Source organism: Chiloscyllium plagiosum, unplaced genomic scaffold, assembly GCF_037043375.1.
Source record: "Chiloscyllium plagiosum isolate Xiang-an unplaced genomic scaffold, Cpla_swu_hap1 HiC_scaffold_14, whole genome shotgun sequence".
NCBI lineage: Eukaryota > Metazoa > Chordata > Chondrichthyes > Orectolobiformes > Hemiscylliidae > Chiloscyllium > Chiloscyllium plagiosum.
In genome coordinates this window covers 60,184,536-60,211,305 of record NW_028270152.1, presented here as the reverse complement: position 1 = coordinate 60,211,305, position 26,770 = coordinate 60,184,536, and positions in this window count along the sequence as shown.

Here is a 26,770-nt window from a genome sequence, read left to right as displayed (position 1 = left end):
TCATCAGGAATAAGGAGGTGGCCCAAGGGAGCTGAGAGATAAATGGGAGAGGGGGAGCTGGGGGGAAGGTAGCTGGGAATTTGATAGGGAGATGAAGTTGGGGGTGATGGTAATGTGTCGGAGAGGAGGGTGGAGCAGATAGGTGGGAAGGAAGATGGACAGGTAGGACAATTCAGTATGAGTTGGGAGATTGGGACTGGGATAAGGTTGGGAAGGGGTGATGAGGAAACTGGTTAAATCCACATTGATACCATGTGTGGATCCTCCAACCACATAAGATTGATGTCGATTTCACCAGTTTCTACATTTCCCCTCCCACCACCTTATCCCAGATCCAACCTTCCACCTCGGTACTGCCCTCTTGAACTGTCCTACTGTCCATCTTCCTTCCCACTTATCTGCTTCACCCTCTTCTCCGACCTATCACCTTCACCCCCAACTTCATCTCCCTATCGCATTCTCAGCTACCTTCCCCCCAGCCCTATTTATCTCTTGGCCCCCTTGGACCACCCCCTCATTCCTGACGAAGAGCTTATGTTTGAAACGTTGATTCTTCTGCTTCTCAGATGCTGTCTGACTGGCTGTGCTTTTCTAGCACCAGACTCTTCAATGTAGATTGGGGGCAGCCACAGGGACTGCAAAGTGGAGGAGCAGGCTGGTTAAAAGGCTCATCTCAGTTCTTTGACTTTTCATACTAGGTGTACTGTTAAACATTAGGTCTTCTAGCCCACCCCACTCCCACACCCCCTCACTCAATCCCAATGCCCCATTCATGCCAATTCATGCCCCTTTCCACTCATTCTCATGACCCTTGACAGCTTCAATGCCAGCATGACACTCACGAATCATCATGGGAACCACCACTGTTTGAAACAAAATCATGTTCTATGGGTGAACTCGTGTAGGAGTCTGAGGGCTGTGAGCTGTGGCAGAATCAGGTGAGAGGTCCACTGAAACTTATTTTGATGTTGAGAGCAACTTGCTGCATTTTTGTACATTTGCCAAAAGGTGATGCAAATTTCTTCCGAGGCAACAATCAGTTGCCAATTAAAGGGGATTATAGTTTGTTAAATTGTTTTAAAGGGATAGGGTGGATAAATGTACTCTGATCTAACCTTGACCAGTTTAAATAGCCTTTTTTGACTCAAATGCATTATGCGGTGAGATGGACAAAGGGAACATGAAGCAGGGATAGGATCAACATAATTTCATTGAATACTTTATATCAAGGGAAAGCAATATTTATCCAATTTTACTACTAAATTTTATTAAACCCTAATTAAACTCTCTATTAATCTCTTCACAGTATGCTTCAATAAACAACCTTAAATCTCTAAGTAAACAGTCTCAAATCTACACTAACAATATATTTCTGATATGTGCTTCATGGATCTGCAACACCCTATCCACAGGTCCTTCCTACTGTATGTGAACTGCTTGTCTGAAAGGTGGGACAGGCCATTCCTCAGTCTTTGAGGATTGGCTGATGTTTCAGGATCTGCCATTGTGGATTTGGGCTTCACTTCCTGTCTAGGGCAGGTTAGGGTCTTCAGCTTGTCTCCCCAAGGTAGTCTTTCTGGAAGGTGTGTAAAGCAGGGCAGCTGGTTGCCCCTTTTATGCCCCTCTTTGTGCCCTTCTTGGAGATTCTGTGATTTATGTCCAATGCTAGCATCAGCTGGTGACAGGAAGATCCAATGAGGTTGCAGAACACTACTTTGAAACTTCAGCCCTTAAGTGCTGTCCTTGTCACGCGATGATTCTGGCCTCCTACTGAGCATCCTCTAACAAAGCAGCTTCACTGGAGGTGGAAACAGCAGTTCATTCTGAAACAAAGTGGCCATTAGCCCCTGGCTGGGCAGTTGCAGGTCTGTCTGGTTTTGATGGGAAGTGGATGTCCAAGGCCTGGCTGAATAAATACTGTATATACCAGCTCTGCAGTTTGCAAATTGCAGAGACTGGCTGAGTTTAAACTTGGAGCTTCCACATTTTGAGTTTTTTTTTCCATGTTTGTGAGAAAAAGGTCAATACAGTATTTCTGCAACGATCCTCAAGGCCATGGGTCGGCTGGCCACAAAATACTTGATTAATCCTTCAACTCACCTCATTGACATTCAGCCTCCTATCTCTCCTAATGTGCCAAATGAGTGCAACATCAATAAATCTCAACATGGAAACCAGACTGAGTTCCTGGTGATTTTGATGTGCCGCCGACTGTGATCAGTCTCCAAGCTGCTCAGTATGGGCAACAGCACAGACTCTGATTGTCCTCTGAAAAGAAGTAACCCTCTTTCCCTCCAGTCTCTGCACCAGCACCTCCAGATCCAGAGGTGTTTTGGGTTCTGTTCTGTGTGGTAAGGTGGGGCTATAATCAGATGTGAGACACATCAGACGGGTGAGGAAGTTCGTTAACGAGGTTTGGTGAGATATGCCGAGAAATCTCAGTAGGTCTCACGGTGAAATGTCTTGATGCAACTCACCCTTTGCCAAAAATAATAACACTCAGCCACAATCATCTATTAGTGACTTCACCTGTAAAAAAACAACTTGCATTCATGAAAGCCCATTCCTTTTTTGTAAATGCCTTCAAGAACATAATATCTGATTCAAAACTACAATTATCCATACTCATAACCCCACGTCTAAGACATCCAGTCCTTTAATAAACTTTTGGAGCTATCAAACTCTCAAAGAGCTCTCAAAGAGAGTGGAATCAAGGGTTATGGAGATAAGGCAGGAAGAGGATGCTGATTAGAAATGATCAGCCATGATCATATTGAATGGCGGTGCAGGCTCGGAGGGCTGAATGGCCTACTCCTGTACCAATTGTCTATTGTCTAAACTGTCCATTTACAGAGCTCTATGATAATGGCAGGTTATAGAAACAAGGTTTAATGATAACATTTAAAGTTAGGTTACGAGACATCGCTCAAAACAGAAATCACATTTATTTCAACTCACCGATACAGGCAGGATATTAAAACAAAGTTTAAAGAGCCAGTGGATTAAACAACTTGAGAGCTTGACAGTTCAACAGATCTTGCCCTTACTTTATTGCAAGTTACATTTGCTAGCAGGGGTCAGTTAGCTCACGGGTTGGGCAGCTGGACTGCAATGCAAGGTTGTGTCAACAGCATGAGTTCAATCCCTGCACTGCCTGAAGTTACTATAAAGGGTTTTCCTTCTTAACCTCTCCTGTTGTCTGAGGTATGGTGTACCTCAGGTTAAACCCCGGTAATTGCTTCTCTCAAAGGAGACAACCTTGCTGTCTGGTAAGACTATGGTGATTTTACCAATACATTTATTTTAAAACAATACATAAATCACATAGGAATAAGGCTTTACTTCAGCTAAAATTAAATTTGCCTGAATAAAGTGAGTTCAGGTTTCCCCTCAGTATGAATCATGCGCCAATCCCATTCCCCTACCAGTGAAACTAGGATGCATTGGAAATTAGGGCAGGGCTTTTGGATCAACATTCCTAACATTATTTTGAATCAGCCATGGAGTTTTCATCACTCCATGAAAATTTGAGCCAAAGAAAATTTTTGATCAATCTGTTGATTTTCTATAAACAGGTTGAGGGGCATGAAAATTTCCGAAAAAGAGCAGGGTAGCATGGAAGCAAAAATTGTTTCAAAATAACTTGATAAACCTCACAGGATTGGTCAAAACAATGACCAAGAGCTCGTTGGGTACATTTTGAATGAAAAATGACACAAAGATACTTTAGGTTTATCTGAAGTAGTTTCATTGAGTGTGGTTGCATTATTTCTGTGACTCTTGTGTCTGAACCCTCAAACCTGTTAAGGGACCGAAAAGGTCTCACTTCTTGCCACAATAACAATTCATTTCTTCATGCCACTTACGACATGGTGAAGGCAAGACTTTTGCTCACATCAGCGAGCTGGGACAGTTTTAAGTACTCCTGATGCATATTAGAAAAGTGCAGCCATGTTTTCATTACACTCTAACTATTGCTCTAAAGTTGTCCACGTATATTTGTTGAATTGTTCTACGGAACCATAGTATGGGATTTTTAACTTAGTGGCCCACTAATGATCAGCACGGATAAATTTTATCAGCCAGAAGACTTCAACAGACCTCTAGGCTATTGTCACATCATGGGTATTATTTCGAAGCTGCCTCATGTGAGGATCATCATTGAGCTCCGAAAGTAAGAGTAGTTGATACAGCCCATATAGAAAGAGTGGGTAAATGCCTGACAGTTGGTGTTGGTGTCAGTCACTATAATGCCAAAATATCACCAAAATATCAAAAACAAAATCAATTCCAAGTTGCGAAGTCAGAAACTTATGCATTATACTCATCAAGGTGTCAACCAGGTCAAACAAATAGTTGGCAAAAGTGTGGACTGCAAAAACTGGAAATCAGAATCGAGGTTAGAGTGGTGCTGGAAAAGCACAGCCGGTCAGGCAGCATCCAAGGAGCAAAAATATCGATGTTTTGGGCAAAAGCCCTTCATCAGGAATGAAGTTCATTCCTGATGAAGGGCTTTTATTCCTGATGAAGGGCTTTTGCCCGAAACGTCAACTTTCCTGCTCCTCGGATGCTGCCTGACCTGCTGTCCTTTTCCAGCACCACTCTAATCCAAACAAATAGTTGTTAAGGCCACAGCCACTTTTGGAAAGAACTGATCAGGTTTTTTTATCATAAGCTTCTAAGATCATCCAGCTAATTTCCCATGTCAAGCACAGAGGGAACATTTTTATATAACATTATTCTGACTATGACAACTTTATGGAACTTCAACTATTCACTAAATGTTGTAATAACTGGCCTTTGACCTACATACAATAGAAATAACTGACTATTTATTGACTGCTACTGAAGGTTCTGGGGTCAATGCTGAGATGGTCATTATGAGTCATGTTTAACGATGCTGTGCTTCATCAATGGAAGTAATAACTGAAAGAGATGTAAAATAGGTTGCAAATCCATTATCATCCATTTTAGATACCTCCAGTAAAATGGATCTCTGATGGGTGGAGGAAAATATTTTAAGAGAAAGAACTATTGTGTGTTCATTGTGTGTCCAATGAACAGCATTTTGGTTGAGGTTCCTGAGCATCACATTATGCATTAAATTAATGCTGAGGAAGGAAAGAGAGTTCGTGTGTCGACAACAGATAGGTGCAATCCACAGGGAGATACAGCAGGGCACAAAAGGTGGCAGGTAATTCAATAGGGCATCAGGGATAGAGCAAGGCTGCAGATGATTTAGCAGGATACAGGCATACAGCAGGGCAGAGTGATTATTCAGGACATGGGAGGATTCAGTAGGGAATTCAGAAAGTACAGAGAACACAGAACACAAACAACAAGCTACATGGCAACAGAGTGTGCCACAGATAATACGGCAGGGCACAGAGGAATACAGAGGATTGTTGCTTGGCATGGGGGAAAGTCAGCTTCTGGGCTTTCTAAACGTCTGTTGCATGTACGAGGAAAGCACAGTATCCGGTTATCCTACTGTGAAGCTAAAATGATATTCCTGATGGTGACGATGTTACGACAACAGTTCCTGTCACAGTGACTGATGATTGCAATAATAGCTGGGCATAACTGCTTGCCACACATTTGAAAATAGCCACTTACAGTTAGAACTTCTGAGTCATTGCTACGATCACAAACCAGTTTGTCTTTATCGATCCAACTTATACAATAGCATTCAGTAGAGTCAAGGCAAATCAACACATCACTATTCTGATAAGATCCTGAGGTGGCCATTTTTAAATTTTCTCCCTTATGAATCAGGCCTGGCATGTCAACTCACATGATTACACCAACATCTGCTACTAACTAATTCATGCAGATGGGTCAAAGTCTTTAATTCTCTCTGAGAGTATTGGCATTTGCTTTGGCCAAACATCATGATGTACATCATTAGTTGCCCCAGCCATATAAAATGTCTACAGATTAACGATAGTAAAACTCTGTTGTTTTATCCTAGCTATACTGCTTTCATATAAAATATTTTAGTGTGTATTCAAGAAAGCACACAGGTTCTGAACTTGGTATATTACAATGTAGCAGGACTTCAATTGATTTTTTTGTTTTGCTCATCTGGTGCTGCTTGTACTGAATTTATTGCATTCCAAATTGAAGTTGGTCTGCAGCTTTTCTAATCTTATTCCGGTTCTTACCACAGCCCTTTCATTATTAGCTGATAATTGAAGAATAGTCAGACCGATTGATGCTTCACATATTATTTTCTAATCATAATGGATTGAATTTTTCAATCAAAAGCAAGTATTGGGCATTCTGCAAGTCACTCTTGCCTCATTACAAACCATGATGCTGGCCAGTTTTCCAGGGCCAATCTAATTAGGTTATTAGGGGCAAGCTGCAGGTTTGGGAAATGCCTGTGATTGAGAACTTACCAATTGCTACGAGTAGAATCACAAGCAATGTCACTTCCACCACTCAGTGTACAAAGAAACAATGCTGAAAATTATTTCACAACTGTGGTCAGTGATTAAATTATAGAAACCAATTATGACCATTTGGGACTGTGTTGCACAACTTGTGATAACTGATCCTTCACACACTGTTCATTACTTTCAAACACCACTATTAACACTAAAGACACACTGCAGTAACCTTTACACCTCCAACTTTCACTTATGCCTGTTCCTTCACACATATCTCATTGATACAGTCAACTGGGGACCATGATGTGCCCAGAAGTATAGGTATGGCTGGAATGGGCATGCTAAGAATGTCTCTCAGCACAAAGAAAGCTTGACTCTAAAATCTCCATTCCCGATGAAGGGCTTTTGCCCGAAACATCAATTTTCCTGCTCCTCGGATGCTGCCTGACCGGCTGTGATTTTCCAGCACCACTCTAATGTAGACTTCAAAATCGCCATGCCTGCTGGAAAGTTTTTCAGATCCCGATCATCACACAGTAGCGCAATATTTAAAGGCTTAGCTATTTTCTTTTCCATGCTTCTGCAGAAAGGTCCATGATTCCTCTTGCTGCCATATCTCAGGCTGAAACTCTCTCAGTCATTAATTTAGCTTCTTAATAAAGATTATGAAAGGTTTAAAGGAGGTTGCTTAGATGTACTGACTGACATTTTATACAGTATCTAGTATACTTTCATTTCTTTATATTCAATACCCCAATATAATATCCAATATTTAAGCTATCTCTTTCCTATCAATGAGAAATGTGCCCATGATTTACTAGCAATTACATAAATTAATATTTACAAACATACTATAATAAAGTTTGCAAACAAAGTGAACAAATCAATATTTTCCCAATTCACTAAGTGAATTGGTTTCATTGGTTGCAAACACCAGGCATGTTCAGTGCATCAGAGTCCAATATCAATTCAGTCTTTTGATCTGTATTTTACTCACTTCCTTTTAACACATTTGCTTTCTACACAAAGGCTTTCTGTCTTGACGATCATCACTGCACACAATCATCATATCACTTTGGTGGTTTGCTCTCACATCATGATCTGCCTGTTGACTCAGAAATTCTGGTCAGCACATCAAGTTTTGCAAGTCTCGGCATCCCGTGTAGAACCAACATTGTTTTCCTGATGAAGAGTGAGTCACATGCTGCTGTTGGCTTGGACTTCTGAATTGCTGGATGTCAGTTTTGTCTCAGTCCCACCATCTGATTCGTCTTTGTCACTGTGATACTATTTGACACATGATGAATCTCTCTCAAACACTACTGTTTCTGCCAACTGTGCAGTCGCAAGTCTTCACTTGGTGGTGACAGTGTATAAATTGGTATAATACAGTACATAGGAGAAAGTGAGGACTGCAGATGCTGGAGGTCAGAGTCAAGAGTGTGGTGCTGGAAAAGCACAGCAGGTCAGGCAGCATCCGAGGAGCAGGTGAATCGATGTTTCGGGCATAAACCCTTCATTATAATACGATGCATCCATCTTTTTTGGACTCTCTCATCTCAGCAATAGTCCATCACCTTATAACATCAAACCATCCAGATCCACTTCTATGCTCTGCATAAAATTTTACAACAACCTTTTCTCAGCATCATGGCCTGGAGGCATCTAATCAACACTAATGTTCCTCAACTCTGGCAACTTGCTGCATATTTTATTTCCAAATACCAACGCAGCTAAGTTCTTTCCCTTCGTGTTATGTGGAGTTGCTTGATACATGACAACATAGGGCAGCCATGCTTCCTTCCAAACTTTGCCCTCAGTCTGAACGATCCTCATCTATTTCTCAAAAGACTGGCTGTATTGTTCCACTTTTCTATTTTCTGTCGTCATCGAGACATTACTCTGTGCTGTTGAATTTCTGAAATTTCCACATTATCTGTAGTATTCTATGAAACGAATAATGGCCCATTATCTGAGTGCAGAGAGATCATGCTTTTTAAATAATTTGGTCAATGAAAACACTATTTTCTCTTCCACTGTAGACTTGGTTAATGCATATTCATTGTACAGTTGCTGTTGTCAATTGCCATTGGTATGAATACTCTTGATGGAAGTGGGCCTCATAAGTTAACTGTGATATCCTTTTATGGTCCACCCAGTGGCAGTGTGCTGCATCATGGTTCTGATGGATCAGGTCTCCTGACAATTTGACTTCCACAACATGCTCTGATAACCTGCCTTATCTCCATCCTTGACTGCCATACTTTGGTTCATTAGTTTTGCTTCGTATTATTGACTCCCAAGTGACACTCGTGTAGTAGCATCACCAATTTAGTTCAAAGTTTTTGTGGCACTACAAGTCTGCTGCCTCTGAGAACACCCTTCCCAATTTTGCGCAGCTCATTCCATATAGTGAGGTGCACCTTGAACAGGTAATTCTTGTTGTTCAATCACAAATTAATTTCAAAACAATGCAGTGGATAAGTTGAATATTGATAGAAATCAACAGTATGTGACACATTCTTATGATAATGTGTAAATGATATTAAGATGAAATTGAGAACTTCAGGGAGAAGAATAAACATCTTAAAAGCAGCCCACCAGGATGTAGTTCATGAAGAGCTATCTAAGGACAAGCTTAAGTTCAGATTGGATCAAGCCAATAGTGAAGGTTCCAGGATTACTAATTTATATAAATGTCAGCTGAAGTCTCATCAGCAAACCATGGAAAAACTCAAGGTTTATTTCAATAAAGGAGCAGAGGCCCAAACTACAGTTCCGCTGTAGCTGAGGAGTACCTGAGAGAAGCTAAAGAGTACTTGAAGTCATTTAAATGAAGCAACTGTTGGTGAGGTTGGGTGAGCAGTTATTAGCCATCGTACAGCACTTTCAAACCTCAGACTTAAAAGGAACTGTTTCTCACAGAAACTACTCAGCTCCTGCAGTGACTTTATAATGTAATAAAAAAAGGACTTTGCAATCTCACTCTCCAATATCAGTGAACAAATGGCAGAAGTTCAATTGAACAAAACCCAAGTTGACCATAATTAAAGAAAGAGAAACTCCAAGAAGACCATCAAAGGCAAGAGCAGAATTAAGCCTCTCAGCCTTTCGAGTGTGTTCCTCCAGTCAATCATATATGATATGTTTCTCAACCCTATTCTTCTTCTACTTTCTATCCATATCACTTGAACTCCTTACTCTTCAAAAACCTATCTATCTCTGTCTCAAATACACTCAATGACTTGTTCTCCACATCCATCTGTTTCAATGAGCTCCACTGATTCACCACCCTCTGGCTGAAGGAATTCCTCCTCATCTCAGTTCTAAACTGTTGTCACTTCACTCTTCCTTCAGGTCCTAGTCTCTCCTGCTAGTGAGACAGCTTTTCCACATTCACTCTATCCTGGCCTGTCAGTGTTCTATAAGTTTCAGTCAGATCCTCCCTCATCCTTCTAAAGTGCATCAAGTACAGACGCAGAGCCCTCAACCACTCCTCCTATAATAAGCCCTTTATCCTTTAGATCACTCTGGACTCCCTCCAAGGCCAGCACATCCTTCCTTAGATGCAGGGCCCAAAACTGCTCACAATGTTCCAAATGCAGCCTGACCAGAGCTTTATACATTTTCAATCATACATTTCTGCTCTTTTATTCTAGTTCTCTTGAAATGAATGCTAACATTGCATTTGCCCTCTTAACTGCCATCTGAACTTTCACATGAACTTAAGAGAATCCTTGAACTCGGACTCCCAAGTCCTTTTGTGGTCTGAATTTTCTGAAGCCTTGCCCCATTTAGAAAACATAACTCTATTCTTCCTACAAATTGCATGATCTTACATTGTATTCAATCTGTCATTTCTTTGCCCACTCTCCTAGTCTGTCCAAGTCCTTCTGCAGCTTCCCTGCTTCCTCAACACTACCTATCCCTCCACTGATCTTGATGTCATCTACAAACTTTACAACAATGCCCGACATTTCTTTACCCAGATCATTGATGTACAACATGAATACAGTCGCCAGTAAGGACCCCTGATGTGCTCCATTTATCAATGGCTACCATCCCGAAAAACCCTTTATTCCTACACTCTCCCTTCTGCCAGTCAGCCAATCATCTATGCATGCCAGTACCTTGTCTCTAACATCATGGGTTCTTATCCTATTTAGACTTCTTCTTGTGTAGCAATTTGTCAAAGACCTTCTGTAAATTCAAAGAGATCACATACACTGGCTCTTCTTTATCTAACTTGGTTGTTCCCTCCACAAAGAATTCTGCCAAATTTATCAGACATGTACCCAACTCTTGCTCCTCCAAGACTGTGCTAGGGAACTGGAGCGGGAGCTGGATGAACTTCAGATCATTCGGGAGGCAGAGGCTGTGATAGATGAGAGTTACAGGGAAGCAACTACTCCTAGGGATGAAGAAAGCTGGGTAACTGTTCGAAAAGGGATAAAGCAGTCAGTGCAGGGATCCCCTGTGGTTGTTCCCCTGAAAAACAAGTATACTGTTTTGGATACTGTTGAGGGGTCGACTTACCAGGGGCATGCAGTGGGGTGCAGAACTCTGGCACAAAGTCGGTCCCTATTGCACAGAGGGGAAGGAGGAAAAGGAGAAGAGTGTTAGTCATTGGGGACTCAATAGTTAGAGGTTTGTTGGGAACGAACAAGACTCACGGTTGGTGTGCTACCTCCCAGGTGCCAGGGTCCGTGATGTCTCAGATCATGTCTTTAGGGTCCTGAAGGGAGAGGGTGACCAGCCCCAAGTTGTGGTCCACATAGGTACCAACGACAAAGGTAGAAAGAGGGATAGGGATGTAAGGCAGAATTTCAGGGAGCAAGGGGGTGGAAGCTGAGAGCTAGAACAAACAGAGTTATTATTTCTGGTTTGTTACCTGTGCCACGTGATAACGAGGCAAGGAATAGGGAGAGATATCAGCTGACCACATGGCTGCAAGGATGATGCAGGAGGGAGGGTTTCAGGTACATGGATAATTGCAGCTCATTCTGGGGAAGATGGGACCTTGACAAATAGGACGGTCTTCACTTGAATCAGAGGGATACTAATATCCTGGGTGGGAGATTTGTTTGTGCTATCCCAGTGGGTTTAAACTAGCTCAGCAAGGGGATGGAAACCTGTGTTGTAGTTCCAGTGCACAGGAGAATTAGAGTAGGGAAAGCATGGACAGGATTTCATGGTCACAGGAATGTGATGGCAGACAGCAAGCTGTTTTGAAGTGTGTCTACTTCAATGCCAGAAGTATCCGGAATAAGATTGGTAAGCGTGCAGCATAGATAGGTACCTGGGACTTTGATATTGTGGCCATTTCAGAGACATGTATAGAGTAGGTTCAGGAATGGATGTTGCAGGTTCCAGGGTTTAGATCTTTCATTAAGAATAGGGAAGGTGGTAAAAGAGAGGGAGGTGTAATCTTGTTAGTCAAGAACAGTATAACAGTAGCTGAAAGAACTTTTGATGAGGACTCGTATACTAAGGTGGTATGGACTGAAGTTAGAAACAGGAGAGGAGGGGTCACACTGCTGGGAGTTTTTTATAAGACTCCGCAAAGTTCCAGGGATGTGGAGGAGAGGATTGGCAAATCGATTCTGGGCAGGAGTGAAAGGAACAGGGTGTCATTATGGGGGACTTTAACTCCCCCAACATTGACTGGAAATGCTATAACTAGTACATCGGATGGATCAGTTTTTGTCCAATGTGTGCAGGAGGGTTTCCTGACACAGTATGTCGAAGGGCCGACAAGAGGGGAGGCCACACTAGATCTGGTGCTTGGTAATGAATCAGGCCAGATGTTTGCTTTAGTGGTAGGTGAGCACTTTGGAGAAATTGACCATAATTCAGTTACGTTTAGTTTAGCGATGGAAAGGAATAGGTACAAGCCACAGGACAATAGTTATCGATGGGGAAAGGGCAATTATAATGCAATTAGGCAAGACTTAGGATGCATAGAATGGGGTAGCAAAATACAGGAGATGGGGACAATCAAAATGTGGAGCAGATTTAAGGAACAGATATCGCGTGTCCTTGGTAGGTATGTCCCTGTCAGGCAGGGAGGAAGCGGAAGAAGGAGGTTTATGTGATGATGAGATGAGATGGTTCAGATGAGGTGATGGTGAGTTATAGATTAGCTGGAAGGATTTAAAGAGAGAGTTAAGAAAAGCAAAGAGAGGACATGAGCAGTCTTTAGCAGGTAAAACAAAGGAGAACCCTAAAGCTTTCTATAGGTATGTGAGGAATAAAAAGATGACTAGGGTAGGAATAGGACCAGTCAAAGACAGAAGTGAGAAGTTGTGTGTGGACCCTGTGGAGATCGGAGAGGTGCTAAATGAATAATTCTCATCAGTTTTCACTCAGAAAAAGGAGAGTATTGTCGAGAAGACGAATGAGATATGAGATAATAGACTAGAAAGGATCAAGGTTCGTAAGGAAGAGGTGTTATCAATTCTAGAATGAGTGAAAGTAGACAAGTCCCCTGGACTGAATGGGATTTTTCTAAGAATTCTCTGGGAAGCTGGGGAAGAGGTGTTGGAGCCTTTGGCTTTGATCTTTGAGTCATCCTTGTCTACAGGTTTAGTACCAGAGGACTGGAGGATTACAAATGTTGTGCCCTTGTTCAAGAAGGGCAGTAGAGATGACCCAGGTAATTATAGATCAATGAGCCTTACGTCTGTTGTAGGAAAAGTTTTGGAAAGGATTATAAGAGGTAGGATTTATAATTATCTCGCAAGCAAAAATTTGTTTGCAGATAATCAATATGGTTTCGTCAAGGGCAGGTCATGTCTCGCAAACCACATTGGGATTTTTGAGAAGGTGACCAAGCATGTGGTTGAGAGTAGGGCAGTTGACGTGGTGTACATGGGCTTCAGTAAGGCTTTTGATAAGGTTCCACATGGTAGACTGTTGGAGAAAATACACCACGTCAACTGCCCTACTCTCAACCACATGCTTGGTCACCTTCTCAAAAATCCCAATGTGGTTTGCGAGACATGACCTGCCCTTGACGAAACCATATTGATTATCTGCAAACAAATTTTTGCTTGCGAGATAATTATAAATCCTACCTCTTATAATCCTTTCCAAAACTTTTCCTACAACAGACGTAAGGCTCATTGATCTATAATTACCTGGGTTTATTCCTGATGAAGGGCTTTTGCCCGAAACGTCGATTTTGCCTGTCCTTGGATGCTGCCTGAATTGCTGTGCTCTTCCAGCACCACTGATCCAGAATCTGTTGGAGAAAATGCAGAGGCATGGGGTTAAAGGTGATTTAGCAGTTTGGATTAGAAACTGGCTTTCTGTAAGAAGGCAGCGAGTGGTCGTTGATGGTAAATATTCAGCTTGGAGTCCGGTTACTAGTGGTATGCCACAAGGATTTGTTTTGGGACCAGTGCTGTTTGTCATTTTTATTAATGATTTAGACACAGGCATAGGTGGATGGATTAGTAAGTTTGTAGATGACACTAAAGTCAGTGGAGCCGTGGACAGTTTGGAAGAATGTTACAGGTTGCAGGGGTCTTCAATAAACTGCAGAATTGGGCTGAGAGGTGGCAAATAGAGTTCAATGCAGATAAATGTGAGGTGATTCACTTTGGGAAGAATAACCGGAAGGCAGAACACTGGGTCAATGGAAAAATTTTTGGTAGGAGGGCTTATGCCCGAAATGTCAATTCTCCTGTTCCTTGGATGCTGCCTGACCTGCTGCGCTTTTCCAGCAACACATTTTCAGCAAAAATTTTTGGTAGTGTGGATGTGCAGAGGGATTTTGAAGTCCATGTACATAGATCCCTGAAAGTTGCCACCCAGGTTGATAGTGCTGTTAAGAAGGCATACGGTGTGTTAGGTTTTCTTGGTAGAGGGATTGAGTTCCGGAGCCGTAATACCATGCTGCAACTATACAAAACACTAGTGCAGCTGCACTTGGAATATTGTTTACAGTTCTGGTCGCCCCATTACAGGAAGGATGTGGAAGCATTGGAAAAGGTACACAGGCGATTTACCAGGATGTTGCCTGGTCTGGAGGGAAAGTATTATGAGGAAAGGCTGAGAGACTTGGGTCTGTTCTCACTGGAGAGATAAAGGCTAAGATGGGATTTGATAGAGACATACAAGATGATCAGAGGATTAGATAGAGTAGACAGTGAAAGTCTTTTTCTTAGGATGATGATGTAAACTTGTACGAGGGGGCGTAGCTACAAATTGAGAGGTGATGTCAGAGGCAGGTTCTTTACTCAGAGTGTGGTAAGGGTGTGGAATGCCCTGCCTGTCAATGTAGTTAACTCAGCCACATTAGGGAAATTTAAACAATCCTTGGATAAGAACATGGATGATGATGAGATAGTGAAGGGGGATGGGATTAGGTTAGTTCACAGGTTGGCGCAACATCGAGGGCTGAAGGGCCTGTTCTGCGCTGTATTGTTCTATGAGCTATGTTCTATAATGCCCCCCCATGACGAAGCTGTGCTGACTCAGCCCTATTTTACCTTGCACGTTCAAGTACTCCATAGTCTCATTCTTAATAATGGATTCTAAACCTTTACCACCCACCAAGCTCAGGCTAACCAGCTTATTGTTTCTGTCTTGTGCCTCCCTCTTTTCTTAAAACGGAGTGTAATGTTTGCCATTTTCCAGTCCTCTGGCACACTCCCTTGCTCCAGTGATTCCTGAAAGATCATTATCAATGTCTTTACAATCTCCTCAGCCATCCCCTTCAGAACTCTGGGGTGTACTCCAGCTGGTCCAGATGATTTATCTACCTTCAGAGCTTTCAGCTTCCCCAGCACCTTCATCTTTGGAATGACTCCAGACACTCACATCTGCATCCTGCCTCTCCTGAGGTTCTGCTATGCTGCTGGCGTCTTCCACTATGAAAACTGATGCAAAGTACCTATTCAGTTTATCTGACATTTCTTTGTTCCGCATTACTACTTCTCAGATTCGTTTGCCAGTGGTCCAATGTTCATACTTGCCCCTCATCTTATCCTTTCAATATCTAAACAAACTCTTGCAAATCTTCTTTCACAGTAGCAGTTGGGTTACCTTATAGTTCATCTTCTCCTCCCCAGTTACTTTTTTAGTCGTCCTCTGCTGGTTTTTAAAGGGTCCCCAATCCTCTGGCTTCCCGCTAATCTTCACCACACTGTATGCTTTTTCTTTTGCTTTCATACTGTTCCTGAGTTCTCCTGTCAGCCATGGTTGCCTTGTCCTCCTCTTAATTTGTTTCTTTCTCTTTGGGATGAATTTATGCTTCAATTTATTCTGTCAAAAATACCCTCATAAACTAATAGCCAAAACAAAAAGCAAGCAAACTGAGCCTCTTCCCATCTGCACCGAATTCACAGACTGTCTCCAATTTCCCAAACTATATTCTGATTCAGACCATGTCTCACTCTGGATATGATTTCTCCTTCTTCACCGTGTGAAGTTGACTGATGTTGAGAAGGAAACTCTTTTAATTTAAATATTCAGAGCTCAAAGATCAGCACAAATTGTGAGTTGACCTACAGTCAATAAGGGGTGATCTTTCATCTAAAGAAAACAATCGAGAGACAGAAGAGAGCTCCTTGTTTACGTCTACAGAAGACAACCCTGGAAATGTAAGCTTTCATTAATGAAAGAGACCAAACTCAGAATGATTATGATCTTTCAAATAAGAAATTTAAAAAAATATATGGAGAGAAATGCTAAACTTCAGGCATTGGCATCCAATCTGTCCAAATTCTCAGACCAGCAGGGAGGTGGCAGATTCTGAACATCCTGCCATTACTCCAATCTTCCTCCAAGTCTGGAGATGAAATGTTGCAACAAAGCTCTTCCTAAGGATCCCATACCATTTAAGGAATCCCAAATGCAATAATTTCAAGATTTGATTACTTCCTGGCATCCCAGGAACACTATTCCAAATAAAGCTGCCAGTCGATGTGTGTGTTGCTGTCCCACTACCTCAGGAGTGAATAATCCTTACCATGGATCTAAAGATGTTATCAGACTAGCCTCAAGCTCTTGCTTTTGGGGTATTACTTCCACTGCCTTTACATTCAGATCATCCATAGAGGCTGGAGGTACACTCTGTCGTTTTATCCTTTCAAAGAGAAACATTTAGCGTTCCACCATCCCAAGTGGCTTCATTAAGGGCTACAAAAGCAATTGAAAATTCCCAACATCTTGCCCTGGACTTCAGAGGAAGGTAGATGCCGATAGTGGAAAATGTTGTGGAGTTAAATGTAAAGGATTATGGTTAAAAGCGATGCAGTGAAAGAATTGGAGGGAAAATATGGAAGAAAGAGTTAACTGTATCTTTTATGGTAACTACTGGGCATATGTGTAAGGAGCGATGTCAGAACAAGCTGGAATTGAAATGCGTAATTGCAGGGTCTCAGAAAAGCTTTATCCTATCCTTTTTAGAGTACCGTTGTTACGTTTGAAAAAAAACCAATAATGTTCACTCACCTGGGAGTAGACCTGATTTTGCAGCAATGTGCATTTGCCCACAAATAGGTGCATGTTTCTTGAGCGGGTAAACTCATGATCAACAAAGCAGAATGGGTATAACATTGGATCAAGGCCCAGCAAAGCATTTTTCCACCAAATGTTCTGATCAAGAATCCCCACTTCACAACCTGATTGCAAACTTTAATAGAACCTTCGCACAGAAGGAATCAGATACTGCCCAAAAAGGAGATTATTTTAACTGTTCTATCTGTGTTAGAAAGTAGTGTGAAGTACTATGATTTCAACAGGCTTCCCTTTTTTGTAACCCAAGACCAGTATCATGATTTAACACTGTGTCATAAGCCAGGATATCAGTCAATGTACCATAATGGGACATTGCAGAGGATATTGTTGATAATTAACTTTAGCTTTCCAATTGGATTTGTTACTACCTTGTCACAAATGTTCATAAATGCTAAAGGCATATTTAGGTGTGTTAGAGACATCAACCTGCAAATGTCAACTGAATTTCAGTATTCATGGAGCTAAAGTAGAAGCATTGCCAGTTTAATGGCAGGCTCAGCTCAAAACCTCTCAATATCAGATGTATTTATGTTTGAAGGTAATCCAAAGCTAATGCTTTATTGAGTACATTTGTTGATGAATAATTTATAATCACTTCCTACCATTTGAGAAATGTCAGTATTTCCATTCTGTGATATTCTACATGGTCTTCAGCAGTTGATTTTCAGACCCATCTGTTTCTTTATACTTTAAGGTAACTTGGCAATTAATAATTCATTATTACTGATTGTGATTTGTTGTTAAATTTCTGAGAGACAATTAATCAGGAAGATTTGACATGCTACCTTGAAAGGTTGGAATTTGGTGATTGCCTTTTTTTTGTCTTGCTGGATTTAGAACTCAGCAGTTTCATTTTTGTTGAGAGTTTTGCCCAAAATGACGATTTTCCTGTTCCTCAGATGCTGCCTGACCTGCTATGTTTTTCCAGCACACACTCTCAACTCTAATCTCCAGCATCCTTCGCCAGGTTCCATTTTTGTTCCAATGATACATCTTTACTCATTGGCCCAGATCTTGTATACACTCAGAGACTGGGCATATCCTGAAAGATAAGCTTTAGGAACAAGTTGGTAACCCTGGAAGCCCAAAATATCTGTCCAAGTGACAATTTACCCCCAAAATTAAACTTCTAAGTTAGTCCAACCCCTCCTTATAGTCAGTAGATTCCAATCCAGTATCATCCTGGTGAACCTCTTTCGCACCCCCACCAAAACCTCCACATTCTTCCTGTAGTGTAGTGAACAGAACTGCAGACAATACTCTAAATGTAGTCGAACTCAAGTTTTATGCAGCTGCTACCCAACTTGCCAACTTTTATACACAATGCCCCAATGGATGAAGGTAAGCATGCCGTACGTCTTCTTTACCAATGTATCCACTTGTATTGCCAGCTTCAGGGAGTGATGGACTGGCACCCCAAGATCCCTCTGTATGTTTATGCTCCTGAGAGTCCTGCCATTTACTAAATACTTTCCTTTTGCATTTGGCCCCTCAAAATGCTTCACCTCATACTTGTCTGAAATAAATACCATCTGCCATTTCTTCATCTAACTTTCCAACTGATCTATATCCTGCTCGATACTTTGACAATCTTCCTCACTGTCCACAACTTTAAAATTTTTGTGTCATCTGCAAGCCTGCTCATTAGACTACTGACATTTTCATCCATATATATTACAAACAGCAGAGGTCCCTTATGAAACAGTACTGATCACTGATCTCTAGTCAGAAAAATACCCCTCCACAACTACCTGTCTATTTACTGATCAAGCTAATTTTGTAACCAATTTACTAACTCACCATGGATCCAATGTGACTTAATCTTCTGGACCAGCCTCCCATGACAGACTTTCTCAAATGCATTAGTAAAACCCATGTAAAAAAAGATTTGCTTCCCCACGCTCATCAATCGTTGCCACTTCCTCAAAAAAACTCAATCAAATTTGTGAACCAAGAGCTCCCACACAAAAACCCATACTAACCAATCCTAATAAGCCCATTTCCAAATGCAAGTGAATCCTGTTCCTAATATACTTCTCCAAAAATTTCCCTATCACTGATGTAAGGCTCATCGATCTACAATTTTCAGGATTATCCCTGTTGTCCTTCTTAATCAAAGGAACAACATTGGCCAGTCATCGTTCTTCGGGGACTTCACCTGTGAGTAAAGAGGATATAATGATCTCTGTCAAGGCCTCAGCAATCTACTCCCCTGCCTTCCTCAGTATCCCGTGGTAGATCCCATTAAGCCCTGGGGACTTATCTACCTTAATCTGTTTCAAGACACCCAACACCTTCCCCTTTTGAGTTTTGATATACCTTAGAATATGAGCATATCCCTCTCCAATCTTACCATTATCCATGTCCCTCTCCCTGGTGAATGCCAATACAAAGTACTCATTGAGAACCTCACTCACTTTCTCTGGCTCCATGCATAAAGTCCCTCTTTTGTCCTTGAGTGGATCTATCCTTACCCTAGTTACCAACTTGTTCCTAAAGTATGTATAAGATCCCAAGGATATTTTGTGGCCTCTTTTTAGTGATCTTAATTCATTGTTTAGGTTCTTTCCTGTTTCCTTTATATTCCTCAAGGGCTTTGTCTGACTAAACCTTACAATTGCTTGCTTTTTCTTTTTGATTAAACTTTCAAAAAGAACGGGTACCCAATGAACACAGTCCACCGATTTCTCAGCAACAAACCCAAACAAGCAGACAAAATGCATCCAGAAACCCTAGCCAGTCTCCCCTACATCAAAGACATCTCAGAAATGACTGCCAGACTACTCAGACCCCTTGGCATCATGGTAGCCCGCAAACCCAACAACACACTAAAACAGCAGCTAATGAACTTGAAAGACCCTATACAGACAACAAGTAAAACTAATGTTATTTACAAAATACCGTGCAAGGACTGTAACAAACACTACATTGGACAAATAGGCAGAAAACTAGCCACCACGATAAATGAACATCAACCAGCCACAAAACGATATGACCCTCTCTCATTAGTATCCTTACATACAGATGAGGAAGGACACCACTTCGACTGGGATAGCATATCCATCTTAGGACAAGCCAAACAGAGACAAGCATGAGAATTCCTACAAGCATGGCATTCCAACAGGAACTCTTTCAACAAACACATCGAGTTAGACCTCATCTACCACCCCAAGAAAAATAGCCGGAAATGATATCACCACAGGAAATGATGTCACCACAGGAAATGAGATCACTAACCCAAAGAAACCCAAACATATAAATAGAAAGCAGGAATTATTAACAGTGCTTCGCCCGGAGGCCCACTGAAGATATTACCTAGTGGGGTGACGAAACGTCTGGAAATGAACCTTGCAGCTCGGCGAGCAAACCTACATTCGGAACCTCAAGCTGAGCTACAAATCTTCTCAAAACTCGCTAAACTTTCAATGTGAGAAAAATGTTTGTCCACAGTGTGGTTGGAGGATTAGGTTTGGGGAGCAGTTTGTTGAAAATCTAATAGGGGGGGTTGTTGAGGGAGATGATAATTGTGGGGCTTGGAAATATGCTTGCTGGGATGCAGAGGTGGGATAATAATTGTGAAGGGTGGGACAACTCAACATAGAAGGCATAGATGGTAGGGCATGTGGTACTGCAGAAGGAGGATCATTAATGTTCACCACCATCCTGGCTTCAATGGGATGTCAGTGCTTGATTATATTTAACATGATAAGGCTGCATGCTTGGGACTTGGAGGTAAAGTGGGGAGTTGAATGTTAAATAAATGAGTTGGGTGAGAAAATGGGGGAGATGAGAGCTGATGGAGTGGAAGGGAGGGCAAGGCAGAAAGGAACTTGAAGAGTTATGCACTATCACCTAGACTGAAAGGCTTGGGACTCTGACTGTGACTCACTTGAGTATCAACCATTAGCAGATGTGGAGCTACTCTCTACTTGTGGACCTCACAGCCATAACTACTCTCACGGAGGCCTATGATCACTCAACATTCCTGGGATGCTAATATGGGCTCTATGGAGAGGATCACTATCGCTCAGACAGTTTTAGAACATTATGTGGTGCTATGGTTGGCTAGCTTCTTTCTTGTAGTTGCTGCTAAAATGACATTTGCTCTCACAGTTTAAGGTGAGTCAGAATACAGAAGGAGATGGAGTGCTTAGTGTCATGTTGCAATGGTAACAACTTCTCTCTCAATGTCAGCAAAACAAAAGAACTGATCATTGATTTAAGGAAGAAAGGAGGTGGACACACCCCTATCTACATCAACGAAACTGAAGTGGGGAGGGTCAAGAGCATCACATTCCTAGCAGTGATGGTAACTGACAATCTGTTCTGTACCTCTCATGTAGACGGGATGATCAAGAAGGCACAACAACATCTCTTCTTCCTCAGGCAGCTTAGAAAATTTTTCATGTGCATAAGGACCATCACAACTTTTTAACAGATGCACCATTGAAAACATTCCTGTCTCGGTCCATAATGGCCAGGTACGGCAACTGGTCTACCCAAGACCGTAAGAAACTACAGACAGTTGTGCACAGCCCAGACCATCACACAAACCAACCTCCCATCCATGGACTCGATCTATACTTCTTATTGCCACAGAAAGGCAGCCAACATCATCAAAGACTTCTCCCACCCCGGCAATGCTGACATCTAGCCTCTTCCATCAAGCAGAAGATACAGAAGCTTGAACACATGGACCAACAGGCTCAGTTACAGCTTCTTCCCTGCCGTTGTTAGATTGCCAAATGAATCTCTCTAACTTCAAATAATGTTGATCTTGCTTTGTGCACCTCCTGTGCAGCCATAACCTTGCATGCCTCACTCTGTCTAAGCACCGTATGATCTATATGTCCTGTTTGCTATAATTTGCCTGCACTGCTCGCAAAACAAAGCTTTTCACTGTTGTTGTGGTTCTGTTCGCCGAGCTGGGAATTTGTGTTGCAGACGTTTCGCCCCCCTGTCTAGGTGACATCCTCAGTGCTTGGGAGCCTCCTGTGAAGCGCTTCTGTGATCTTTCTTCCGGCATTTGTAGGATGCACTGAGGATGTCACCTAGACAGGGGGACGAAACGTCTGCAACACAAATTCCCAGCTCGGCGAACAGAACCACAACAACGAGCACCCGAGCTACAAATCTTCTCCCAAATTTTTCACTGTACCTAGGGACATGAGTGTTGCTGAACAAAGAGATCTTGGAGTGCAGGTTCATAGTTCCTTGAAAGTTGAGTCTCAGGTAGATAGAATAGTGAAGAAGGCATTTAGTATGCTTTCTTTTATTGGTCAGAATATCGAGTATAGGAGTTGTGAGATCATGTTAAAGTTGTGTAAGGCATTGGTTAGGCCACTTTTGGAATACTGCATGCAATTCTGGTCTCCCTCCTATAGAAAGGATGGTGGGAAACTTGAAAGGGTTCAGAAAAGATGTACAAGAATGTTGCCAGAGTTGGAGGGAGAGGTGAATGGACTGGACTATTTTCCCTGTAGCATCGGAGGCTGAGGGGTGACCTTGTAGAGGTTTATTAAATTACAAGGGGCAGGGATAGGGTAAATAGACAAGGTCTTTTCCCTGGGTTGGGGGAGTCCAGAACTGGAGGGCATACATTTAACGTGAGATGGGAAAGATTTAAAAGGGGCATAAGTGGCAACGTTTTCATGCAGATGGTGGTGCGTGTATGGAATGCGCTGCCAGAGGAAGTGCTGGAGGCTAGTACAATTACAGTATTTAAAAGGAATCTGAATGGGTACATGAATAGGAAAGATTTAGAGAGATATGGGCCAAGTGCTAACAAATGAGACTAGGACTAAATTTGGATATGGACGAGTTAGACCAAATAGTCTGTTTCCATGCTGTACATCACTATGATTCTATGACTCAATGTGACTACAATAAATCAAATCAAATGAGAAATGAGCATTTACTTACAAATGAGTCAATGTATTTACAATGAATTGTCACCTTTTCTACCTGTATGCCATTATAATACTTTGCCCTTTCTGTCCCCCCAAACCTAGATGTACTTCTGATGTTCATAGCTGAGGTGAAGGGAGTCTTCCCTATAATGGATCCAATTGCCCAAGGGACCTCAGAAAGTTTTACTTACAATGTCCAGACATCCCTAAATAAAACCTTGAATCTAATGAGTTGCACCCTCTGATTTTAAAGGAAGTAGCTACATAGATAATGGATACATCGACGGTAATTGTCCAAGAATCCTTAGATCTGGAAACTTCCAGGATTGGAAAACTGTAAATGAAACACCTGTGCTAAAATGAGGAAGGAGACAATAAACAGGAACCTAGAGGCCAGTTAGCTTAATATCTGTTGGGAAAATGTTACAGCTTATTGGCATAATAGCATAGCATTTAGAAACCCATAACATAATTAAGCAGAGTCAGCATGGCTTCCTGAGACTTTTATCTTCATATTGATCGAACCAATTAAATTGGCAAAAATAGTCTGGGAGATGAGTTGTAGAATACTTTAATCACAGTTTCCTGGAATAATATATTGTGGAGTCAGCTAAGTATAAAGCTATTTCCGAACTAGCAGGAGGCAGTGTTAGTTTTTTCATGGCCAAAGATCTGCTGGAACAAAGCGATCATGATGCATTTGGATAGAGAGTTCTTGTGGCACAGTGGTAATATCCCCACCTCTGAACAAGAAGGACTAGATTCAAGACTCACTTGCTCTAGAGATGTGTCATAACATGTCTGAACAGGCTGATTGAAAATACCTACAATTGGATTGCACTGCAGACTTGAAGAAGTTCAGAACTTTAAACCTAAACAAAACCAATTGCGTAGTTACAAGACTCATGTGGTGCAATGGTAGTGTCCCCATCTCTAAGCCAGATGGCCTGGGTTCAAGTCCCACCTACTCTAGAGTTAAGTAATAATATTCTGAACAGGTTGATTACAATATATTGACAGTTTCAAGGCAAGATTTGGCTGAGGCTGTTTCTGAAAATAGACAAACAATGTTTATAGTAAATAAACTATGAGAAACATCGAAAGAACTTCTTAGAATCCCTACAGTGCGGAAACAGGCCATTTGGCCCAGCAAGTTGACATCAATGCTCTGAAGAGTTACACACCCCCTTATTTCTCTACATTTCCCCTGACTAATGCACCTAACACTACTGGCAATTTAGCATGGCCAATCTACCTAACCTGCACGTCTTTGGATTGTGGGAGGAAACCGGAGCACCCAGAGGAAACCCTCACAGACACAAGGAGAATGTGCAAACTCCACACAGACAGTTACCTGAGGCCGGAATCAAGCCCAGGTCCCTGGCACCATGAGGCTGCAGTGCTAACCACTGAGCCACTGTGCCATCCCTGAAGCATCAATTCAAAATGATTAATGCAAATATATTTAAATAGAAATAAATGAAAAGGTAAGAAAGCTCTATTCATAAATTCCTAAGCAAGTTATGGATCATTTTAGATCAAAAGAAAAGCTTTACAATGTTGCACCAAGTAATAGTAAGCCAGAGGATTGTCATAATTGGGAAAAAACATCAGAGGATGATGAGAACATTGGTAAAATTAAAATAAAAATAGAACATGAAAGTGTACTAGCTTGGAATATCAAACCAGATTGTGATAACATTCATCAGTAGATAAAAAGGAGAAGCATTTGAAGAGGCAGAGACTGGAGAAGTCATGGGGAATGGGAAAAGGAAAAATACCATAAACAAATACCGAATGACCTGGACTATCCAAACAAGACAGGCGGGGAGTATTTTGTTCAGAAAACTGAGAGTTTGTTAACGGATTGTTTAGATAATTGACAGTGTTTGTACAGAACCTTGAGATCTTGTTCAGATAATCTGAAATTTTGATAATTGACATTCGGTTAATCAAGGTTGTTCTGTAGTTTGCGTCTGTCTTCACTGTAGAAAGCACATTACATACAAGAAATAGAGAGGAAGCAAGGGTTAATAAGAGTGCATGACTTAATGTAAACAGCCGAGAAATATATTGAACAAACTCAAGAGCCTAAAATTTGAGCACTCTCCCAGATCCAACATCCTTGGGTTTTAAAAGAGCTGATCAGCTATGCTGATCAGGATTTTCCCAAATTTCCTAGAATTTAGAATAGTCACAGTAGACCAGAAGTTCTGTTCAAGACAGGAGGGAGAAATAAAACAGTGGAAATTAGTCTGGGATCAGTCAACAGGAAAATGATGGAATTTCTTTCTAAGGATGTTTTAACAATATGCTTAGAAAATCATGTTATGATAAGACCACGTCAATATTGTTAGACAGATGAAAAATCATGTTTGAAAAAAATATTGATTTTTTTTGAGTATATAATTATTATGTAGGGACCGGTAAATGTGATACAATTGAAATTCTAACAGGCATTCAATAAGGTGTCACACAAAAGTTTACTACGAAAGGTGAAGGATTATGAAGTATGGGGTATCATATTAGGATTCACAGTGCATTAGTTAATGGGCAGGAAGCAATAAGTTGAGGTAAACAGGATATTTTCAAGTTGGCAGGCTAGTAATCAGTAGGATGCTGTAAGGATCAGTGCATGGACCTCAACTACTTATAAACTATAACAATATCTTAAATGAAGATAGTGGGAGTAATGTAATAAAATTCATTACACTAAATCCCTGGTGTAAATAAAAGTCTGGGGAAGACATAAAGAGCCTGCAAAGAGATATAGATAGTTTATGTGAGTGGGAAACACAGAGGTAAATCGAATATATTAGTCAGGCAACTTGAGTAGCAAGAATTGTCAAGCAATATATTTTCTAAAAGGTGTAAATGTTGATATTCAAAGAGACTTGGATGTACTTAGACAAGAAACATGAAAGGGCAATATGTAGTTACAACAAGTAATTCAAAAGACAAGAAACATGCTGGCCTTTACTGAAAGTGGTTTGAAGTACAATTACAAGAAAGATTTGCTACAATTGAGTATGGTTTGGGTGAGACCATACAAGCCGTAATGTGCACAATTTTAGTTTGCATTTTCCCACATGCATTTGAGGCTGCACAATGAAAATTCACTGGATTGGTTCCTGGGACCAGAGGAGTTGGTTTACAATAAGAATCTTGAAAAATGTCCATACTACAGAGGAGGAAGTGCTGGATGTCTTGAAACATAAAACAGTGGATAAATCCCCAGGACCTGATCAGGAGTACTCTAGAGCTCTGTGGAAAGTGATTGCTAGGCCTTTTGCTGAGATATTTGTATCATTGACAGTCACAGGTGAAGTGCCGGAAGACTAGAGGTTGGCTAACGTGGTGCCACCGTTTAAGAAGGATGGTAAGTACAAGCCAGGGAACTACAGACCAGTGAGCCTGATGTTAGTGGTGGGCAAGTTGTTGGAGGGAATCCTGAGGGCCAGGATGTACATGTATTTGGAAAGGCAAGGACTGATTAGGGACAGTCAACATGGCTTTGTGCGTGGGATATCATGTCTCACAAACTTGATTGAGTTTTTTGAAGTAGTAACTAAGAGGATTGATGAGGGCAGAGCAGTACATATGATCTATCTGGACTTCAGTAAGGCATTTGACAAGGTTTCTTATAGGAGACTGGTTAGCAAGGTTAGATCTCATGGAATACAGGGAGAACTAGCCATTTGGATACAGAACTGGCTCAAAAGTAGAAGACAGAGGGTGGTGGTGGAGGGTTGTTTTTCAGACTAGAGGCCTGTGACCAGTGGAGTGCCACAAGGATCGGTGCTGGGTCCACTACTTTTTGTCATTTATATAAATGATTTGGATGTGAGCATACAAGATATAGTTAGTAAGTTTGCAGATGACATCAAAATTGGAGGTGTAGTGGACAAGGAAGAAGGTTACCTCAGATTACAACAGAATCTT